This window comes from Marmota marmota, unplaced genomic scaffold, assembly GCF_001458135.2.
Source record: "Marmota marmota marmota unplaced genomic scaffold, marMar, whole genome shotgun sequence".
In the NCBI taxonomy this organism is placed as follows: domain Eukaryota; kingdom Metazoa; phylum Chordata; class Mammalia; order Rodentia; family Sciuridae; genus Marmota; species Marmota marmota.
The window spans coordinates 32,275,426-32,285,708 of NW_026000082.1; positions in this window are offsets into that span (position 1 = coordinate 32,275,426).

A 10,283-nucleotide genomic window follows, 5' to 3' on the forward strand; every position below is an offset into this window, starting at 1 on the left:
GAGGAGGCGAGAAGGACCCTTACAGCCGGAGAGACCCTGGTTCAAATCCCAGCCCCGCCTCTTTCTGCTGCGTGTGGTCTTGGGCCCTCTGTTGGCTCTCAGGGGAGTCCCTGTCCCTACGATGGGAATGGTGATTCTCATGACTGTGCAGGGCTGGGTGGCGCGGGAGGCAGGCACCCGGTGACCACGGCTCACATAATCGCTGCGAGCACCGTTGCTGCAGGAAGCGACCCTCGGGCCCCCTAATGAATGGCGGCTGCTTCTTAATGGAGCCCTGGCCTCTCGTCCTGTCCAACATGGCATGTCCTGTGTGTGACCCTTGCTGAGCGCAGTCCTTCCTTAGGGGAGAACTCGTTTAATTGAGTTGGAGCAGTCTGGAAGGTCTGGGCCACATACCGGGTGTACAGTGCGCCTGCGCCAGGACCACACAGGCTCTGCCAGGAGGAGGGGCCTCTGCAGGGCGGGGCCGGCGAGGGGGGCGTGGCTCAGTTACAGGAGGCCTCAGAAGCGACCTTGAGTGGCCAGCTCTGAATTGGACGGAACTTAGCTCCGCTCTGTGGGTGGGGGTGGGGCTGGGCTCCAGGGAGGCGGCTGCGCCCCAGGACCCCGCCTGCTGCATGGGCAGCCCCCAAGGCCCCCAGCGGACAGGTGCTCCCCCTTTCTGGAGGGGACTCTGAGTCCTGAGGGACACACTGACTCATCCTGGCTCACTCAGCTTGTTAAGTGGCAGGAGAGGGATTTGAACCTAGGCCTGGTTGGCCCCAGTCCCTGCCCCTCCCTGGCCCCAGGAAGGAGGGACAAGGTGCAGTGGGGCATTGTACATGGGCGGGGGGCTGGGCCTGCAGAAACGGGGGTACGGGGGAGACTGACACTAACTGGGCTGGATGAGGGGTCAGGCTGCGCAGGCAGAAGGTGGGAAGGCACAGAGAGGGCGCCAGCTGACCACCCAGATGGCCGTTACCACTGTCCCTTTCCTTGGCCTGCAGACTCGGCTTCAGGTACCTGCAAGACAGTTGATCAGAACAGCCCGGGAGGTGGTCCCAGGTTCTGGTTAGGAAGCCAGGCTGGGACCCTGCACCCCTCGTCTTTGCAACAAAACTTATCTGCTTAAAGCTGCCCACGCCGAGCAGGTCTGTTTCTATGGGTCAGGAATCCAGACCTGGCTCACAGGGTCCCTGGGCTCAGGGTGGCCCACAAGGTCACGGTCAGCTCCAGCCAGGACTGTGGTCTCCCTGGAGGCTCTGCTGGGACAGGACCTGCTCCAGGCTCTGCTGTTGCAGGAGTCGATTTCTCCTGGACTGTGGAACGGAGGCCTTTGGGCCTCATCTCCTCCCTGGCTGTTGGCCAGAGGCTGGCCTGGGTTCTTTGTCATTTGGGCCTCTCCAAAGTGACAGCTTGCTTCATGAAAACAGGGAGATAATACAGAGAGAATGCCGGCAAGACGGATGTCACAGGCTTTTGTAACCTAATTTCAGAAGTGACACTCCATTGCCTTTGCCAAATCCTTTTCATGAGAAGTGAGTCACTAGGTCTAGGGGAGGGGATCACACAAGGGCATGAATACAGGTGGCAATTGGGGGCCATTTCAGAAGTTGCCCACCATGCAGATAATTACAAAAAGTGGGGAGGTGGATGGTCCCCTACCTTCTGACTGTGTGGCCTCAGGCAGGTTGCATCACCTCTCTGAGCCATAGTCACCTCCTCTGCACTGTAGGGAATAGTGACTTCTGTCTCTCAGGGCGGTGGTGGGGGGAATAAGTGAGATGACCCATGTAATGGATGAGGACAGAGCCTGGCACCTGTACTTGGAACACATTTTCGACTAGCTGTGCGGGGGCAGAATTGACGGAGAGAGGGGACGTGAGGGAGGGTATACAGCAGTCCCCTGGATCCGACCTGCTGCCTTCGATGGGCTGTGTCTCCTCACCTGGCCAGGTGCAGCCCACTGTCACCTCCACCCCTCTATTGTAACATCCTGTCCCCAGGCCCCAGTTCCTCAGATCACCCTGCACACACCATGGCATTGTGACCTCCGCTGCAAACAACAGCAGCCCACAGGTAAGAGACCCCGAGTCCCACGGCCTCTCCTGCTCTCAGGTTAGAACCCAAGCTCTAGCACTGGGTGTTCGTCTCTCAAGTGAGCCTCACCGGCTCCTCCATCCTCCCCTGCTGCTCCCGCGAGTCCCCTGCCTCATCTCTGTCTCCTCCAGGCAGGACCAGGGGAGCAGGTGAGCACCACTAGGAAGGACCGTCACCCTCTGCAGAATGCCCTGGATGCCGGCTCCGTTCCTCCGAGGCCCAGGACCTCCTGTTGTCCTGGCAGAGGAGCCTGGATCCTGTCTCAGGGTTTGCCCTCTCAGCTTGGCCGTGGACGGCCCCCGTTGTCCCCTGACTTTCTGTTCTGCCTGGCCGGGCTTGGCCAATCCCAAGTTCAATGCTCCTTGACATGCAAGAGTCCCCAGCCTGGCCCACTTCCTGTCGTCCAGGGAGCAGAGAAACACGAATTCCCTCGGGTCCCTTCCCTGCGTCCTCTGGAAGCCTCCACCTCTGAGCTCTGTGATGAAGGAATGAGGTCCCCATCAAGGGAAGGCACCAGGAAGGGAAGACGGGGAGAAAACAGAAGCCTGTGGGAGAATCAGGATGAGGGGGGCAGCTGCCGTCCGACCCTGTGCTGGGGGGCGCGCGGGCTTTAGAGGAGCTGGGCTGCGGGCAGTGCCCGGGAAGCGACCGGCGGTGACCGTGGGTGAGACCAATAAAACCTGCGGAATTGGATATTAGTTTTTCCACCTTTGATGTCTGGACACAGAAATCTCCGTGCTGCTCAGCTGGGGTGGAAAGTTGATTTGCTCAAAGAAAATAAAATGCGCTACCGAGCTCTGCGTGCCCTGGGTACAGATCGGGCTAGAGGGCGCGCGGCGGTCTCCATGCAAACAGCCCCCGCCCCTGCCGTTGTTTCCCAAGGCCTTCGGGATCAGTCAGAGCTCTGACTAACAAAATGGACCAGGTTTTCCGTTTGGCAGGCTGATGGAGGCAGGGACAGCCCAGGCTGGGTGACCGCGGCCTCTGAATGTTCCCAAGTCTCACCCTCCTGTGGATGGAAATGCGGACATGTGGCAGATGAACGTCGATGTCACCAGCTCTGAGTCCCTCTGCACCTGCGAGAACCATGCTCTCTGCAAACTCTTCCCCTCATCAAAGAGGCCCCAGTGTCCTGTGTGGGCTCAGCATCTGCGGCCACCATCTCTGCTTGGGGAGAGTGCCCCCAGGGAGGGCAATGACCATACCTCAGCGGCACTGAGGGCTCAGCCTTGGTCATCAGAAGTGCTGGCTTTCCCAACATTCAGGTCCAGCTGCTGTCCAATACAGAGGTCACAGTGTGGCTCCCGAGGTCAGAAGCAATGAAGAAAAGATGGTTTCCTCTTGCAGGAATGGGGAACAGGCAAGGAGGCCTCTTATCTGGGTTTTGATGGAGGGATAGGAGTTTTCCAAGATAATTAAATACAGAGGGGCATTTTGAGAAGAGCCGAAGGAGCAGTCTGCACTCAGTGGAGGAGATGGGAAGGAGTTCAGGGTGTCCAGGGTTGTTTGCAGATCTGGGGTGAGGCTGGGCAGGCTGGAGAAAGACCTTAAGAGCAGGGATCTCTGGTCCTGTCCCACAGGTACACGGGCTTCTTTTTACCCTTACCCTGCTCCTGCTTTCCACACCTGGGCGGGGCCCCTGCCTGGCTCCGCAGCCCGCTGCGGTGTTCCCCAGACCTCCCCTGCGCGTTGGTTTGGGCCTGCAGGCGATTCCTGCTCTGCCCCAGCCTAGTCCCCCAACCTTGGACTGTGGAGGCACAGCCTGGAGCTCACAGTCACCCAGACCTGGGTCCCACCTCCCCACTGCCTCTCCTCTCTGGGCCCCGTTCCCTCAGTGTAACCTGTAAGAGTTGGTGGAAGGGCATGTAGGCTGGGCAGGCCAGGGGAGGGGGCTGCAGGAGCAGGCAGGGTGTACCTACCTGCAGGGGCCTCCCTAGGGACCCGGTCAGAGCCAGGATATATAGACGGGGAGAGTTCAAGGCTCAGGGCGGGAAGGGGACAAGGGGTACTGGGACCCCAGAAATCCTGTCTCCCCACAATATTGTTCTTGAGCCAAGGTGGGGTACATTCTGAGGGGGGTCATGTGGCTGAAGATTGGGGAAAGGAGAGCTTCCACTGGGAAACTGGGGAGCCTCCAGTTCAGGTCCCCTGGGCTCTGCGCTCCCGGGCCCCTACTCTAAGGCTATTCCCCCAGGCTGAGCTCACCCACAGACATGGTGAGTCCTGGCCTGAGGGCTAGGTCCTCTGACTCCTCTTTCTCGCCTTCCTCACTCCCGCCCCTTGCCCGGGACCTCTTCTCCTTTCTTGTCCCTCTCCTGCAGCGATGCCCTCTGCAGGTCACCTCCCTTGTAGTCCCCAGCCTGCTCCCTGCCTGTCCCCTTCCTGGGAAGCAGGCCTGTGCAGATGGCCTCCCATGGCTGTGCAGAGCCTCTCCCCACCTCCAGCTCTGCAGCAGTGGAGTCTAGAGGAGGAGGGCTCGAGGACACGGCATTTGGGGATATTCAGAGAGGATACTGAGGCTAGATGGGTCATTTTAGAAACAAAACCCCCTGAGCTGTGACCCGCACTGCAGCTGGCACTCTGGAGAGCTGCTGTTTGCCACGCACTTCCGATGCCACCTGTCATGCCCCAGCCTTCGGGTTGCAGGTGGGCAAGTGGAGGCCACAGGTGAGCAGGTGGAGGCTTAGGGAGGCCGACCATCAGGCTGAGAACCTGGAGCCAGGGAGGGCCAGTCCCCCATCAGCCCTGGCTCCTACACTCAGGGGACAGTGGCCTGGGAGGTTCAGCTAGTCACTTGCCCGTCTCCTCATTTCTTCTCCAACCTTGGCTGAGGGCTTGCTGAAAGCCAGGCCCTGTGGGCAGAGCACAGGCAGAGGGGCTCTGGGGCCAGAGGGGTCTGGGGGAAGGGAGACTTGGGCTTGGCCATGGTCAGGGAGGGGAGTGGACTCCAGGGTCTGCGGTGGAGAGCTGCAGGACCACTCAGGATGGCTTCAGTGATAGACCAGGAGCTCTGGGCTGGGGGGCTTGGTTGAGTGGGGAGGGGCAGAGGCCCCAAGGAAGGGAGGCCCTGGAAAGGAGTCATCAGGCCTCTCTTCTCTCATCCCAGCTGCACCCTCCCCAGGTCCACAGGGTGGGCTGGGCTGGGGGCCAACCTAGGGTCTGTCCTCCACTTCTAGCCACCAGGGGTGACTAGGTGGTCACTCAGGCCCCACCCAAAATCTGATTGGTCTGCCTTGGGTCCTGTGACCTGACCAGGTCCAATCATTGATGAGCAGGGGCGTGGTCTCAGTGCTCAGGGGTGGCTAGGACCCATCCTGGGCCTTGGGCGACCTGCCCTGGAGAGGGACAGGTCAGACACAGCAGGCAGGGGGCCAGAGGGGAGCGCCACTGAGCTGCAGCCGCGAAGCCACCCGGAGCTCCTGGCTGAGTTGGGAGGGGAGTCAAGGTGCCAGACAGGAAGGGACAGCTAATGGCTACCAGGATCTGGCCTTTGCCTGATGCTGGGCCCTGTTCACTTGGTTTCCATTCTCACTGGTGGGAGGGAACTTTCGCAGAAGGAACTTTATTCTCTTGTACATCCTCCTGCTTTTTCTCGAATTTCCTTGTCACATCCTGTAATGGTCTAATTCATTTGTTGGGTTTCTTGGATTATTGTCACTGTAGCTACTGGGATGTCAGTCCCAGGAGGGCAGGGCCCGTCTGTCTTCATGGCTGTAGTCCTGGGGCTCAGAGGGCTGCTAGGACCATGGAGGTGCCTGGTGGGTGTGTGTGTGGAAGGAAGGGGGAGAGGGAGGGGTGGAGGATGGGAGGGAGTGGGAGGAGGGGAGGGCAGACAAACAGAACAGAAACCTCAGAACAGAAGGAAGTAACGTTCTCAGTTTTAACATTTTGTTCAAGCAGTTGTTATAAATATAATCATTAATAATAGCAACACATATTCATTGCACACAGCATGTGCCGGGTCCTGTGCCAGAAGTTTCCACCTGTGGTCTTACTCCATCCTCACGGTGGGTGGTGATCCACTCTGGGCAAGGTGATGGTGGTCACCGTTTTACAGGAACTAAGGAGACCAAGGACCACAGAAGGAGAGTAACCTGCCTCGGGACTCAGTAAGCCAGCCCAACCCATGGGACTCCAGGTCCACGTGTAGAGCCACCCTGCTGTCCCCTCGGATGAGACTGAAAAGGTCCCTGTGCTTATGTGGCTGCAGCACGTGGCTCGGGGTGGGGGAGGCTGGACACAGCACCAATTGTTGAGGGAGGTTCAGGAGGCACTTTAAATCTACGCCCCGTGCATCTAGGAGTATGTGTAAAGGATTTCACCTGGGGTCTGTTCCTTGCTCCTATGGGACTTTGAGCACAGGTCTCCAGTCTAGCATCTTCTGCAGTGGATGCTACAGTGCCACACTGTGCAGAGGGGCCAAGTCCTGACCCTGCCTTTCCACAGATGACTTGCCCGTCTTGAGCCTCAGCGTCCCTTTCTGTAAAGTTGGGGCAATACTAGGCCTACCTCCGCATTGTTGGCGTGAGGTTGAGAGTGACAGGACAGAGCACTTAGCATGGTGCCTGACTTGCAGTTAGCTGCAGGACCCCATATCCGAAATGCACAGATGAGTTTTGGATTCAAGAATGTCTGCGTAGAAGCATGGCGATATCTTGGAGATGGGACTCAAGTCTGAACCAAAATTCATTAATTTCAGGTCACTCTGTACACATAGCCCGAATGTAAATTGATACGATATTTTCAGTGTGTCTACATTTTGGTTCCGACCTGTCCCATAGGTCAGGTGTGGAATTTTCTACTGTGGCGTCATATAGGTGCTCAGAAAGTTGTGGATTTTGGAGCATTTTCGATTTCAGATTTTCAGAGAAGGGATGCTCAACCTGTATTATCAAGGTGATTGTCCCTGGGCCAGGAGCCCCGCCTGTCCTGTTCACTGCAGTGTCCCTGGGCCCATCTCGGCCTGGGGCATGGTGGGTCTGGGGACTGGAGCCCTGGGCCTCCACTGCCAGCAGCCTGGGCCTCCACTGCCAGCAGCCTGGGCCTCCTCTGCACGGCTGGATGGAGCCTCCCTCAGGTCCCTTCTCCCCAAGACACGGCAGCAGAACGGCGTGACTCTCAGGGAGGAGCAGTTTTGTGGGATCCTCTGTCTTTTCTTTACCTTCAGCCCTGGTCCATTTCGTTATTGACTTCAGCTACTTAATGCGCCTTTGGTCTTGGGAGAAGCCAGTGGCAAAGTGACAGCGAGTGAGTCAAGGTCCTCGTGCCCTCTGCTCCGGCTTTTATCCATCCAATTTCATGCGGCTGGAGCCCTGGGCCGCCACTCAGCTGGAGACACATTGGAACTATATTAAATCACAGGATGTAGGCAGGTGACAGGAGACACTTGTCACCCACCTCCTGCCCGCCCTCCCCAGGCTCTCAGGCCTCCGGCCGTGGGGGACCATCTTTTCTCATCTCACGGAGCTTGGAGGGCCTGGCCAGTTCCTTGGCCTTTCTCCAGTCACTTGTGTGACCAGAAGTGATTTCTCAAGCTGAGAGGGGCCATCTGGGCACAGTGCTGACCACCTGTGCTGCCCCTCCTGCAGGGCAGGGCAGGGCCAGGGCAGAGCCATTAGCACAGACGCTCCAGTTATGAGGAGGGGACAGGTTATGCCTTTTAAAACTTTCCAAGTACATTGTTCCACATTTTTGCTAGTGACTTGGTCTGCTCAGCCTCTGCCATATCGGGAGGCACAAACCACAGAAATGATTGCTTCTACTTCCGGAGGCTGGGAGTCCACTTTCTGAGCACCAGCGTGGTCCAGTTCTGGTGAGGCCCCTCTCCCTGGCTGGTAGAAGGCCGCCTACCCTCTGTCCTCAGGCAGTGGAGGGGGTGGGGTAGCACACTCTCTGGTGCCTCTTCTTATAGGGGAGTGAATCTCATCACACGACCCCACCAGACTGACTCCCCCAAACCTAATGACTTCCCAAAGACCCCGTCTCCGAACACCATCACATTGGAGGTCAGGCCTTCCACATAGGAAATTCTTGAGTGTGTGTGGTGGGGGGTGGAGGTGAGGTGGGGGTGGGGGTGGGGCACAACTGGACCCACAGCAGAAAGTAAGGAGTCTCACTGTTAGAAATTCAATAATGCTACCAGGCGCAGTGGCGCACACCTGTGACCTCAGTGACTTGTGAGGCTGAGGCAGGAGGATCACAGGTTCAAAGCCAGCCTCAGCAATTTAGCGAGACCCTAAGCAACTGAGAAAGACTCCGTCTCAAAATAAAATATAAAAGGGGCTAGGGATGTGGCTCGGTGGTCAAGTGCCCCTGGGCTCAATCCCCAGTACCAAAAATAAAAATTAAAAAAAAAAAAAATCCCACGACTCGTTCCTGTCCTTGATCTCTTAACCTACTTCCCAGACTCTCCAACCAACCCCATGAGGTAGACTCGGTTTTCGGGATGGGGAAACCACGGCCCAGGGCAGTGGCATGACCCTCTCGTGACCCTTGATAACCTCAGCGAGCTTCACCCCAGGCCTGGGCGATGCCAAGGCCCACACTCTCCCGTGGCTGGAATCCTACTGGGCAGAGTCTGTTCTTTTCTCTCATCAAACAGGGAAATTTGGTCCATACTAACTCACGCTTTGCTTTTCATCTGAGGATCTCTCCCTTTGTCAGTCTGCTCCTTCTGTCCGTGGCTGCCTGGTGATAGATCACAGTAGATTCCATCATTTATTTTAGTCGGTTCCCTGTCGACGTATTTGCATTTAGCATTTCGATGGCTTTTTTTTTCTATTAAAAGCAATATTACTTACCGTTTCCTTTTCCCTCGTTCATTTAAAATTATTGCTTATTATACAAGTGCTATATGCAGGCACTCTTATGTAGTCATAATACACTCTGTGCCACCCTTCCCGACAACTTGTCCCCAGATTCCACCCGCTGCCATAGTCACCCTCTTCTCAGCGTCACCCGGAGCAGCTGCTGGCCTTTCTCTGAGCCTACGTGCATGCACACATGCCTAGCTGGGTCCGCCCCACACTCTGTGTATCTAAAAACTAAAGAGATCATAATGTGTGCCTGCTCTTTGGCCACTTAACAATGTATCAGAGACAATCTTTGTACCTCGGGACATACTGGGGAACCTCATTGATTTTGATGAGACTATGTGTTGTATTTAGAGGTTTGGGGTTTTCTCAGCCCCCCGTCTTTCTTTCCCTTCTTCTCTTTGTGCCTCTCCCTCTCTGCCCCCCTTCCCCTCTCCTTTGCCATCTCCATTTCCCCACTAGTGGACACGGAGGTTGTTTCCCGTATAAACATCCCTATGGTTCAAAACCATCCTGTGCCTCTCTCCCTGGGCACAGGGACAGCTCTTCTCCAGGGTCAGGGTCAGTACTAGATGTGGACTGGCTGCCTTGAAGGGTTTGCCAGCCAGGGCTTGTCTGAAGCCACCAGAGCAGGGGTGGATCTGGGCTGTGGGTCTCGGGTGGCTGTGTGCACAGGAGGGGACAGGGTCCATCCTTTGGCTAATAGTCCACTGTTGGGGGCCATATTCCTGGATAACTCCTGGTGACTCAGCCAATTCCTCTGGTGCTTGTGTTTTCTAAAAGAGGTAAGATCTCCTGGAGGGGGAGCTGTTTGGACACAGTGTCCCCCGCAAGCTACGTGGCTCCTTCCCTGGAATGTTCTGGAGTTCTCAGCAGAAGCTCCTGTTGCTTTGGGGATCATGGGGTCGGAGGCAGCAGCCGGGTCTCCCTTTCTGCTCTAGTGGCGACCGGCTCCAGGTGGAGTAACACCTTTCAGAAAGGGGTAGACACAGGTAGAGCAGAAAGATAAGAGTCCTGGGCACCGAGACCCTGCCACTTCTGCCCAAGAGATCCCCAGCTTCTTCCCCAGCCCTGGGGCCGCTTGTTCCCCTGTTAAAGGCCTCAGCTGCTGGACTGGGTCTGTCTCTGCTGTGCAGGGTCCTGAAGGATGCTGGGATTAAGCCTGTGAGAGTTCTAGATGTGCACTATGGTGCCCTGTGACGTGGCCCCGATGGCAGACTTCAGAGTCAGCTGCAAGCCACACACTCCATCCTGCCAGCTCTGTGCCCCAAAGCACGTAGCTGGCTTGTCACTTCCTTAATTCAGCAGCTGCCCCTTGCTCTTAGGAGCCTGGCGACTGGGCTCTGCAGGGCCGGCTCTGAGCTCCCGGCTTCCCACGCCTCACCCCCGCCC